At 36.1% G+C, this 13,710-nt stretch overlaps 1 protein-coding gene across 3 annotated transcripts in view; it reads left to right on the top strand.

Annotated features, from left to right (window-relative positions):
- The window catches only part of EPS8 (EGFR pathway substrate 8, signaling adaptor), a 181,941-nt gene that overhangs the window by 56,378 nt on the left and 111,853 nt on the right, over positions 1 to 13,710 (top strand). The gene's annotated exons all lie outside the window — the stretch shown is intronic.

Genomic DNA, 13,710 nt, shown 5'->3' with positions numbered 1-13,710 from the left:
GTGTTAGGCTTAAATGAGATAGTATATATAAAATGCCTAGTACATTGTGGAGCACAAAGAAGTTCACAGAATAATGTAATTATTGTTATTACGGGTATCTTCTCCTCATTGTTGTTGTCATTATCACCATGATTATGTGGGAAAACCTAAAGGGAGTTTTGTACTAAGGGGCTCAAAATGGAATGCGTTGTTGATGAAGGTCTCGATACAGTAGATCACCTTGACGAATTGTGTGTAGTCATAGTTTCTTTGATACACCATTCATCTTCATTAAGATGAGACTATCCAGCCAGCCCTAGAGATGTGTCAACATTTCTGGCTGAGATTACTATAGGATTATGAAAATGGGTTAATTGGTCACTAATGAGCTGCGTTACTGGGAATAGGGTTAGAGTTTTATGAAATGCATAATTTAACTTTAGGCTTACCTACTCTCAGGAGTAGGCAGTTATTTAAGTAGTAGCCGATTTGAAAGAAAAAAAATCTACCTTTTTAGTTTGTTTCCTTTTTATGGATAAAATGAAAAAATTCCATCCTGAAATCAGATTTTAAGGAAGAGATATATATAGTGATTAACCCTCCAGCTTCCTTTTGCCTACACACACACACATGCACACACACACTTTATCTTCTGTTTTTCATTCAGAATATGACTGCACAAGCTGTAGGGGTTAGCTAGCAGCACATTGAATAGCTTCTTGCTGCCAGTTTGGGGGATGATTGAAATTATTCACCCTTACATGAAGACAACATGAAATCTGTTTATGCAAGAATACTAGAAAAAAATCTTCTCTATTCAGAAAATACTTTACCTCTTAGAATCTTTAACATGAAGTCAGTCACATGATGTAAAAAAAACAATTAAAAGTCAATTAAGGCCAAGCGCAGTGGCTCATGCCTGTATTTCTAGCACTTTGGGAGGCCAAGGTGGGTGAGGTTGGGATTTTGAGACCAGCCTGGCCAACATGGTGAAACCTCGTCTCTACTGAAAGTACAAAAATTAGCTGGGCATGGTGGCAGGCGCCTGTAATCCCAGCTACTTGGGAAGCTGAGGCAGGAGAGTAGCTCGAACACGGGAAGCTGAGGTTGCAGTGAGCCGAGATCATGCCATTGCACTTCAGCCTGGGCAACAGAGAGACTCTGTCTCAAAAAAAAAAAAAAAAAAAAAAGTCAATTAAACATTTTAATGGTGGAAGTCTTATTAAAGTTTTATATTCTGAATTTGTCTTCAAAATACTTTGAAAAAAGAATAAACATTTCGAAGGCTACAGGAATTCTGTTTAGAGGATTTGGTTAAGCTAGCTAAAAACCTGGATAGCAGTTGCCCACGACATTTTAATTATTCTATCTAAAAAAGATGAATTTCTATGTCACATAAAGACATGCATTTAAGGTACTATGATATATATTTTTGACTGAACTTTTTGCACAAGGTGCATTTCTGAAATAAGTAAATGGAATATTTTAAATGTCATTTGTGATTTTTTTTTTTTTTTTTTTTTTTTTTTTTTGAGACGGAGTCTCGCTCTGTCGCCCAGGCTGGAGTGCAGTGGCCAGATCTCAGCTCACTGCAAGCTCCGCCTCCCGGGTTTACACCATTCTCCTGCCTCAGCCTCCCGAGTAGCTGGGACTACAGGCGCCCGCCACCTCGCCCGGCTAATTTTTTGTATTTTTTAGTAGAGACGGGGGTTCACCGGGTTAGCCAGGATGGTCTCGATCTCCTGACCTCGTGATCCGCCCGTCTCGGCCTCCCAAAGTGCTGGGATTACAGGCTTGAGCCACCGCGCCTGGCCTGTGAATCTATTTTTAAAGCAGTATTTAACATCTAATAGACCTTGTGTGCTATTGTAGATGTTCTTATTTAAATGTAAAGGAGGGCATGCCATTTGTATCTCTTTTTTTAGTTGTGTGGGAGATGCAGTTATTTTCTGAGGGGAGTGAAGGAACAGAAGGGGTATGTTATAATTTGAGGACATAGCTATTATGGGAGACTCTCTTAAGGAACCAAAAAGGAAGGAAGTATTGATGAGCAACTGTCAGAAACTAGTCAATACTGATAACAGTGTATAGTGGTCCTAATAGGTTCGTAATTCTCTTAAAAGGAAAACAGGAAGCAAATATAGAGAAGATTGAATAGTCATATGCTAGGGTAAAGAAAAGACCCCTGCCCTCAAAGAGTTTATAATTTTATTCACAAACTAGAATTATCTATCTTAAAGTCCCATAGTTTTTAAGCTGCCTGCAGACAATTATAGTCTAGTTCTAGTGTATCTTGTGGAATCTTTATTTTTCAGATTGTCTTCAAGTACCTAGCTCCATGCTTACAGTTTATACTCCCAAATATTGGTTAAATTAAACTGGATGGAATCAAGTGCTAAAGGAAAAGTCATGCTTTTATTCTTCTTCCAGTGATGGACAACAGAAGTTTTAGAGTAATCAAGATCTGAATTTAAAACCTGGCTCTGCCACTTAGGTGGTCTTGGGCAAGTAGCAAGCTCTGAGCTTTTATTTCCTCTGTTGTAAAATCATGATTATCCTACCTATTTCATAGGTTAGCTGAATGGGTAAATGACTCTGTGTGTGTGTGTGTGTGTGTGTGTGTGTGTGTGTACTACAAAAATGTTTATCAAATAACTGTAATTATCAATATAGTTATCAAAACTAAGGAAAAGTTGAGATGCTCCCAAAGTCATAGAGATGGGAGTTGATACAATGGAGAGGGTTCCAGGTGATGGTGGACTTCAGAAGCTACACAGGTGAATTTACAGTGTTGTGATAGCCAGTGTGGAGCCATTTTAGGTTCTTGATCCCTAGAAGTGTATTGTGAATAGTTAAATCAAAATGTATTTAAACAGGATTAATCTGGAAATACTATTCAAGAGGTTGTGGGGAGGTACAGACCTTGAGAGTTAATCATACCTATGTAAACATTAATGAAGGCACTGTACATATCAAAATAAACCATATTCCTGCTTATGAAAAGTACCTCAACATATTTAGACAGATTGAAATCATACATGCATTCTGTGAACACAGTGGAGTCAAACTGCAATCAATAACAGAAAGATGAGTAAATCTCCAACATTGAGAAGATACGCAACATGCTTCTAAATAATCCATAGGATAAAGAGGAAGTTTCAAGGGAGATAAAAAATACATTGACTAAATAAAAATGAAAGTAGAATATATCAAAATTTGTGGGACACAACTAAAGAAATTCAAAACTAACAGAAATGCAGAATGCCTTTGATTCCTTTGATGCCATCAGTAGATTGGAGAGGGCTAATGAAAGAATCGGTGAGCTTGGAGGTAGGGCAATAGAAACTTTCCTAACTGAAGGCATAAGAAAAATGAAAAAACTGAAACAGAATACTTAAGAACTATGAGACAATTACAGAAGGTGTAACATATGCAGAATGGGAATACCATGAATAGAAGAAAGAGAGAAAGGATCAAAAGAAATATTTGAAATAATAATGACTGAGAATTTTCCAAAATTAACGACAGACATCAAACCACAAATCTTGGAAGCTCAAAATTAATGACAGACACCAAGCTCAGGATAAACACCAAAAAATCTACAGACAGGCATATCTTATTTAAATTGCAGAAATTCAAAACAAAGGGAAGATTTTGAAAGGTTGAGCGGTAACTTCACCTTACCTTTAGGGGATTAAGGGTAAGAATTACGTTGGACATCTCTTCAAAAAACATGTAAGCAAGAAGAGAGTTGAATAAAATATTTAAACTATTGGAAAACAGAAACAAAAATCACTTAGAATTCAGTATCCAGTAAAATTATCCTTCAAAAGTGAAGGAGGAGTGAAGACTTTCTCAGACAAAAGAACTGGGAATTTGCTGCCAGCACAGTGCCTTACAAGAAATGTTTTTAAAAAAGATGGATTTACAAATATTTTCTGCTAGTCTGTGGCTTGTCTTTTCGTTTTCATAGTGTCCTTTAGCCCATTTTATTGGCTTTAATATTTTCTACCAAAGTTTGATATTAACATATATTGTGCTTTAAATATTTCTAGAAATAGCATCTCTGCAACCAACATTTTCAGTTTAAACTTATTGAAAGTCTCAGAAATGGAGTGTTATTTTGTGTTCAAGTAAGTCACAAAGCATAAATATTTCACTGAAATGTAAATAGTAAAATCTATTATTTCAGGACTTGTATTTTCATGTAAAAGATACATGCTATCCTCACATAAATATGGTGGTATTAGGAGTAATGCCTGACTCTTCGAATTCAATTAATGACTCAGCACCCAGGAGAGCGTTCCTGATTATTGTTGTTGTGTTTGTGTAACATTCTCTAAGGTTCTTTGTAGTGAGGAACAGATTACCTTTCCATGAGTCAGGACCCAGTCTTATTAAAAGGGCCACTGCTATAGTTTCTTTAAGCTTCATCTTGGATTGTTATTAGCTTGGCACAGGACACTGGATAAATTATATACACACACATACACCCCCAAGAAACCCCCTGGTTTGAAAGTGGAATCTATGAATTGGCTTCCGTGTCTGCTTTGAGAGTTATTGCCATGGTGATGAATAGTCTGCTGAGTTTTATGGTTGGCATGATTCTTCTGGATTAGGTCACTTGTGTTTTCCTTCTATAATACCAGTTGACTACACTTTCGGTAACAGTTAAAGTTCCATCACTAAAAAGCTAGTAGGTAGAATGCAAAACTAATGATTTAGTAGAATTAGCTACATCAATGCTTTTAATCTGTTGATTATTCCCTTTCAGTGCTAAGTAGCAGGGGCTTACTCATTTCACAGGGCTTTAAATCTTTCCATTGCAATCAGACCTGGTAGGGTATTATTCTATGCTGCAGTTACAAGTTTTTCATCATTTATTAAAGCATTATGGGATAACCATCTTGATAAAAGTGTCTTGGAAACTAGACTTATTTATTACTTTTTTTGGGGGAGGGATGGTCTCGCTCTGTCACCCAGGCTGGAGTGCAGTGGCATGATCTTGGCTCACTGCAGCCTCTGCTTCCCAGGTTCAAGAGATTCTCCTGCCTCGGCCTCCAGAGTAGCTGGATTACAGGCATGCACCACCATGCCCGGCTAATTTTTGTATTTTTAGTAGAGACGGGGTTTCACCATGTTGGTCAGTCTGGTCTCGAACTCCTGACCTCATGATCCGCCCACCTCGGCCTCCCAAAGTGCTGACATTACAGGCGTGAGCCACTGCGCCCAGCCTTATTCTTTATTTTAATGAGTCAGAATTTTAAATACTTTGCTTTACTGTATTTACAAAAGTTATAGCAATGGGTCAGTTGTCTTAAGTTAAATTTATTAGTATCTTCCAACATTAAAGGAAATATTAAAGTGTTTCAATTATGTTTAAAATAAAACACAAGAATGAGGAGTGATGGACACAAGTAAAACAGTTTGGGGTAATAAAATGAGTTGTTGATTTAGAGATATATCCTATGTGCCAAATGGTCAATCTACTTGGGGATATAGAGAGTTAATCTACTTGGGATCATTGCTTCTAAAGCAAACCCAGTTGTGTAAAGTCCTACATATAAAGGTAGATATTAAATCCACCAGGGAAGTAATCAGAACCCCAGGTGCCCAGGCTTTGTAAAAAATTTAAACAGTAAAACCATAGTCACTTGTACTTAACTTAGATTTAACTAAACAAATTCATAAAATTTCCTGAGTGGAATGATGGTTTCAGAGAGCTAGTGAATTTCAGACCCTGAAAAAATACCACTCACTGAATTGTAGTCATTCTTAACTGTTTAACAATTTAAATCTAAGTTGTCATATGCATCAAGATTTAAATTAGTACAGTTCTGGTTATGCTGTGTCTTTTCTAACTCATAACTTTCAGTAATGAAAATAGCTTTCTATATAATTAGCCTGAATTAGATTTTCCTCTCTTTCCCTACTACATCACTAATGAAACTGGAGTAATCATTTCTGCTTCTAGGATGACTGTATGATTTCATTTATCCCTAATATAGTACACACTCCATAGTAGGCACTCAGGAAATCTTTATTCATTCTTTCAGGAGGCAAAGCAGGAACAGATTAGCTAATTACCAGCTCAGACCAAGTTAAGAATAATAAAGCTACAGATTGTCACTTCAAAATTTGCCTCTTTTTGCCGTCTCACTGTTTTAAGGAATGCTCGCTATATCACTAATATCTCTAGCAAGAAAGCATTCCGTGTGTATGTGTGTAAGTGTGTATCTTCATTTTTTGCTGTCGCCACACAGACATCAGGCTTTTTCACAAAATCTGACCCCCTCTCTTGACCATTTTTTATAACTACCTTGCATGTATCACTACAGAGCTTTTATTCTAGTCCTTCTACTTGAACTTTGGCAGATATTTGAACTCTGCTGAGCCAGTGCTATCCTCTTCAGGGATTTGTTTTTAAGATTTTCTTCCTTGCCAACCACAGAGACTGAGTTTTATATCCCACAGATGAGTCTGAGATTTCCAGCCCCCTCAGTAAATCCCATCACTCTGTCACTCTTGACAGTGTAATTATCCCTCTTGTTTCTTGCTGCTTTCCTGCTTGTAATCTTTGTTCCTCAACATGTCCTTCATCTGAAAAAAAGGCACCCAATCCTTCTTCCTTTGTCAGCTCTTTAATTTCTCTTGTGAAATAATCCTCAGATATCAGCTCCCTACAAAAGTCTTACTGGAGGAGAAGTAGCAATTTGCTTCCTTAAATCTTTCTGTCTATTCAGTTTTCCTGAGTGACTAATAACTAGCCATCATATTAAAGTCTTCTGATCTTATATTTAAGTATGATTTTTTAATTAGATTTATGTTTTGTTCAGTGTTTATGCTGTTCAGTGTATGCATGTGGTATATGTATGCTTTTAATATGTGTATCTATACTTTTATATGTAATACAGATAAACCTAAAGGCCAAATTCTGCATCTCATTTTTTGAACCAATCAATCAGCCTACTGATGTGAGACAAATTTCAACAAATGCTTAAGACACATCTGATAAATATATAATAAAACTTGTATGTTGACAGAGCTTGTAAATTTTAAAAATTCATATTTTTCCATCTTTTTTTTCATTTCTGTTATTTGATGATGATGAATCAGGATTCTTTTAATGAAATAATGAGATCTTTGCAGGTCTGATGTTCAAGGTTGATACTGTGGTGGTGAGTAAATCACCATATAATGAAGACCCATTGTGTTACCCTATTTTAGAATTTTTCATACGGTAACAAAGGTATGAGAATTAGGCAGGACAGTGTAAATGAAGTGCTGTGTAAACTGCAAAATGTGTGTGCACACCCGCACAGATTTTTCTTGGTTTTTTTTCTTTCTTTTTTTTTTGAGACAGGGTATCACTATATTGCCCAGGCTGGATTTGAATTCCTGTTCAGTCCTCCTGCTCAAGTGATCCTCCTGCCTCAGCCTCCCAAGTAGCTGGGATTACAGGTGTGAGCCACTGCATCAGCTACATGGCTTTTCCTGAGATCTCTGAGAGTGATTTCAGGTGATACACAGTTAGTGGTATGAGATAAAGCACGTTGCTGCTAAAATTCCAGACAGTCCCCATAAACGAGTAGAAATTGCTTCAGTTATCTAGCAGGTAAGTGTCAGATTTGCTGGCTTATTCTGGTTTATTGACACAGACCTGTGGACTTGTGGTATCCTATTGGAATGCAGAATGACATTTACCTTGAATAAGAAAGTCCTTTTTTTTTTTTTCCTAACAAGATACCTAGGAGTGAGTGATTTGTGGATGTTGAATTTTTTTCATTGTGAAATAATTCAAAATGACAATGTGAACTGAAGACTCATTATTTTCATGCATTTATGCTATTTTAAGTTTTAGGAGAAAAGAACTTTGGAGGTTGTATTAGTCTGTTTTCATACTGCTGATAAAGACATACCCAAGACTGGGTAATTTATAAAGAAAAAGAGGTTAAATGGACTCATAGTTCCATGCGGCTAGGGAGGCCTCACAATCATGGCAGAGGGTAAAAGGCATGCCTTACATGGTGGCAGGCAAGAGAGAATGAGAGCCAAGTGAAAGGGAAAACCCCTTATAAAACTTTCAGATCTCTTGAGATTTATTCACTACCATGAAAACAGTATGGAGGAAACTATCCCATGATTCAGTTATTTCCCACTAGGTTCCTCCTATGACACGTGGGAATTATGGGAGCTACAGTTCAAGATGAGATTTGGGTGGGGACATAGCCAAACCATATCAGAGATTGAAAAATTTTTAAAGTAAAGTGATATCCATACTTGAAGATATTGAGATGTCTGTAAACAGTCTCCCTTACAAAATAGAGCAATGCCAAGATAATTTTTATGGGAGATATACTTATGTATATCATATGTCTTTCTAAAATATCAATACATAAGACTCACACAAAGTGACTATTTAATATGTACTTACTATACCATAACAGCCAAAATTTGAAATACAATTAGAGCTGATTTGAATTAATTTCTATGATTTGACAACACAGAAAACTTTGATAAACTTTATTCATATTCAGAAAAGCTACTTTTTCTTTCTGTATCTAAGTCTCATGTTTACCTAATGTTGAAGTCTTTGAAAGCAGACTTTTTGGTGACATTCGACACATACCTTATACATAAAGTACACAGTTTATCCTGGGAGTCTGAGATGAAAATTCTGAAACTTCATAAATCTTAGGATTCACTGATCCAAAGGTGATGTTTTGATTTCATATTAAGAAGCCACAGAATTTTTCTGTTAAGTCAATGAATACTAGAATATTCAAAATCAATAAAAGATAAAAAATAATGACAGCTATCTCTATATAAATGATGTAATGGTGCTTTTGTACGAGTATAGTTAACCTGTTGGTTATCTTCAAACTTAATTCTGTATTTGCAGTAAAAATTAAGGTGACCTTCTGGGATTTGAGAGGTAGCATGAGGTTAATGGGTAAATTTCATCTTCTTGTACTTTCAAGTAAAGTATAAAATGACTTTACTTGAAAGTTGATCAAAAACTTTTGGTTTTGGATTAAGTATAATTGGAATAATCTATAGAGGTATACAGAAAGGATTACTACTTCATGAGATTTATAAAAGATAAACATGTGGTTTTAACTTAAGGATGTTATCGATAATACAGAAAGACATAATCTATAACCTTTTTTGAAGTGTAGATATAGAATAGATTTGCATTAATTTTTTAACTTAGAACTTGACACTGAAGACATAAATCCAAGTTGTGTGTGTATTTTGATCTTGAGGAAAAATATTATGCATATTTATACCTTATACATATACAATGAAAAACCCACGCTGATGACTAACAAATGATTCCTATTGATGTAAAAGGAAAAGACGAAAATCAGCAAATTGAAAACTTTAATGAGAAAGAAAGGGTAACATTCATGACTAAGCAAAGAAATAGTAATTTTTCCTCTATCCAGATTGAAAAAGTTTTTTTTTTTTTTTTTTTTTTGTTGAGACAAGGTCTAAACTCAGTTGCATCAGGCTGGAGTGCAGTGGCAGCAATCACGGCTCACTGCAACCTTTACGCTCCCAGGCCAGTGATTATCCATAGCAGCCTCCAGGTAGCTGAAGCACAGGTGTGTGTCACCATGCTCAGCTAAGTTTTTGGAATTTTTCGTAGAGATGGAGTTTCACGCATGTTGCCCAGGTGGTCCTCGAGCTCCTGGATCCAAGCGATGCATCCCCTCAGCCTCCCAAATCTGGGATTGATATGACAAAGCCCACTGTGCCTCAAGCCTGAAAAATTTTTTTTTTTTTTTTTTTAAAACAAGTGCTATCCAGTGTTTTGGTGAGAGTGTAAGATAACAGCAAAAAAATTCTACTGGTGGCTGGGTGCTGTAGTCTGAATGTATCGCTCCATAATTCATATTTGAAACCTAATCTTCAATGTGATAGTATTAAGAGATGGGGTCTTTTGGAAGGTAATTAAGTCATGGAGAGCCCTCATGAATGAGATTTGTGCCTTTATAAAAGAGGTGAGAAGGAACTGTTTGCCCCTTCTGCCATGTGAAGACACAAAGGTGCCATCTTTGAAGCAAAGAACAAGTCCTCACCAGACACTGAATCTGCTGGCGCTTTGATTTTGCACTTTTCAGCCTTTGTTGCTGTGAGAAATAAATTTCTGTTTTTTTTTTTTTTTTTTTTTTTTTACAAATTACCCAGCATAAGGCATTTTTGCTATAGCAGTCTGAATGCACTAAGTTGGTGTAACATCTCTGAAGGGAAATTTGGACAGTGTATTAATAATGTAGAGATGGGCATATCCTTTTACATAGCATCTTTAGAATTTTACATTAAGACAACATGCTGGAATAGGCATAAAGATTTACGTTCAAGGATGGCAGTTTTAGATTGTCTTTTATTTTTTAGTTGCAGATTTTTATAATAAATATTAGCAATGCAACTGCTCAAGGAAAGATTAGTTACATAATTTTTTGGGGGGTGGGGGTAACTGTTTTAAATAGGCTGTAGAACAAGCTTGTCCAACCCGAGGCCCAGGACAGCTTTGAGCACGGTCCAACACAAATTTATAAACTTTCTTAAAACGTTATGATTTTTTCTTGCCTTTTTTTTCTTTTTTTGTAGCTCATCAGCTATCGTTAGTGTATTTTCTGTGTGGCTCAAGACAATTCTTCTCCTTCTGTTGTAGCCCAGGGAAACCAAAAGATTGGAGACCCCTGATGTGGAAGGCTTCAATGAGAAATCATAGTGCGATGGTCTTTTTGTTGTGACTTCTCAGGATACTTTGAGTTAAAAGGTTATAAAACCATACAGACAGTAGCCCCCTTTGGAAAAAAAAGTATGTATGCATTAAAAAAAAAACACTAGAAAAATATATAAAATGTGAAAGCATTTATCTCTGGCTAGTAGGATGACTCATGATTTTGTTCTTAAAATATTTTGAATGTTCTAACTTTCTGCCATGGATTTACTTTTATGATCAGAAATAATATTTGTAAAATATAATAAAAAATAAAAATGTCTGATATTTGGTGCTGGATGAAACACTAGAAATCCTGCAGGCACTTCTTATTTCTATTGGTTGTAGTAAAGTGTGCTTTTATTACTTTTAAGTTTTCAGGAAAATCCTTTTAACCTGATGCACAAGACAAAGGCAAACAAGATTGTTGTCTTTCACAAGAAATGGAGGATAAAACGTACTATTCCAAAGGAGGAAAACTGATGGGCTGAGATGTAGAGCAGTGTGCCTTCTAACTGGAGAGCTGCTTGAGGGTTTGGAGATGAAATTTTCTTCTATTGGTTCACAGAACTGGCTGCTTCCAGACGGGCACTTTTTTTTGTTGAGCTCCACAAACCTCGTTCTTTTAGCTGAGTATTATGTAGTTTTTCCAGCATTGCTTTCTTTCCCTCGTTACATCTAGGAAAACAGTTTGGAGATGAGCTACTGGAGTTAAAAAAATCTATTTGGTTTTATTTGTCAATTAAAAAACTATTTGATGTGTGTTAGGTTTATTTTTGTGAGTGGGGAATGGCATATGACTGTATATTACAGACATGGGTGGGGGAGTTTCCTACAGATTGTGAATGGGAAAAGTTTGAGTTACTCTGTTGTGGTATTTGTGTTACAGTATTTTCTTGCTTCCTTTTCACTTTGAGTATATGTGGACATATTTTTGATTGCCTTTACCTATTATATGCCAACTATTGTACTAAGTGCTGGGGATACAGTGGTAAACAAAGGCTGGCCCTTGCCCTCAAAAAGTATATATTCTAATGGGACAGATAGGACAAAAATAAATGACATGCAACATCACCAACTGTAGTAAGTGGTCAGGATAAAATAAAAAATGTCCTCACACAGAGATTAATGCAAGAGGGTGGGTTAGGTCTGGGGATAGATAATCTCATACAGCACTTCAAATATCTGGGTGTGCTTCTCTGAGCAAGTGGTAGATAAACAGGCTTAAAAGATGAGAATTGCTAAGGAATGGAAAACTTGAGTTTCAGGCAGAGGGAGCAACATGCCCAGGGAGTCCAGGGCTGGGCCAAAGTGAGTAAGGAGGCAATGGAAAGAAACAAAGCTGAAAAGTGAGGCAGGGGACAGATCCTAAAAGGGCTTTTAGGTGACAGTAAGAGGTTTTGATTTTGCTATAACAGCATTCAGACAACACTGAAGCGTTCTAAGTAAATAACATGACCAGATTTAAGGAACACCCAATTTTATGAGCACTAAGTGTATGATTATTTGTAACACTTAGCAGAATGTGACTGTCAATGAACCTCTTTTACAGTATGCTTTGGTTATATCAGTAGTGTGACCATTATGTTCTTAGTCACCCTGGAGTAAAGAAGAGTTCTAGTTGGGCATAATGGCACGTCTGTAATCCCAGCTACTCAGGAGGCTGAGGCAGAAGGATTGCTTTAGCCCAGGGGTTCAAGTCTAGCCTAGGCAATATAGGAAGACCTTATCTCTTAAAAAAAGAAGTTACAATTTATCTTATCTCATTTGATCCCAAGTGTTATCTAGCAAGGGGGAAATATTTGAATTATTTAGAAGAGAAAACTCAGATGTGATTTTTTAAATCTACCATTTATTACTTATAGTTAATCAGGTACTATGCTATACTCTTTTCGTATATTATTTGAAAATAATATGTGAAGAAGATACTCTTATTTTCATTTTGTAGATAAGCAAACAGATTTAGTAATGTGGTCAAAGTTGTATAGCCTTAAGGTATGAAGTTGGGATATGAGCCTGTTTTGTACATGAACCTGAATTCTTTACAACTGTGTTCTACTGCCAATACTGATGATTTGTTTGTCACATAACACTAAATTGTATAGCCAGGAAAATAATTAAGGTTTAGATTTCAAATCCATGGCTTTTGGCCATAACATGCCACCTCTTGACATAGTTGGTTTAATCTGTTTTCATAGCCCCACGTCAAAATAGAAGGGGATTAGATACCATTTTAGAATTGTAATTAAGAGGTCTTAAACTATAATCTAAATAAAGGATAAGAACGGGTTAGGAGAGTAAGCATTTTATCAGTTGAAAATAAACTTGAAAGGGATCCTTCATATTTTGCTCAGCCAGGGTAAACCTTGACTGCATTAACAATTTTCAGCCAAAGGCCCTAACTAAATTCTGCCACCTGGGCCAACTCTAGTTCAATGATATTCAAAGAAATTAAACCATTTTAAAAACTGATATATCCTCTAGCAATTTAATATAGGTGTATCACGGTGGCATTCAGCTTCAGATCATGTGTTGCTGTAATATCTTCTCTTTATATGACTGCATTTCTGTTATGTGTCACTGACACGGCTTGTCTGCTTTCAAGCCTCTTCTATCACTCCTATTTACTGGTAACATACAAGCTTCAAGGATCATTTGATGTGCAAATTTAATTGCAGGTTTTACTTTTAAAGGAAGGATGACATAAGCTATATCATTTTAACAACTATTTGCACAGCTTTTTCTAAACTGCTACTCAGAAAACAGGCGTTTTTTTTTTTTTAAAGTTATGAATTCATTTTATTTATTTTAATTTTTTTTTAATTTTTTTTATTTTTTATTATACTTTAAGTTCTAGGGTACATGTGCATAACGTGCAGGTTTGTTACATATGTATATTTGTGCCATGTTGGTGTGCTGCACCCATCAACTCGTCAGCACCCATCAATTCATCATTTATATCATGTATAACTCCCCAATGCAATCCCTCCCCCCTCCCC

Source organism: Rhinopithecus bieti, unplaced genomic scaffold (assembly GCF_001698545.2).
Source record: "Rhinopithecus bieti isolate Rb0 unplaced genomic scaffold, ASM169854v2 scaffold_110, whole genome shotgun sequence".
NCBI classification, from domain to species: domain Eukaryota; kingdom Metazoa; phylum Chordata; class Mammalia; order Primates; family Cercopithecidae; genus Rhinopithecus; species Rhinopithecus bieti.
This window is presented reverse-complemented; position numbering and strand designations above follow the sequence as displayed.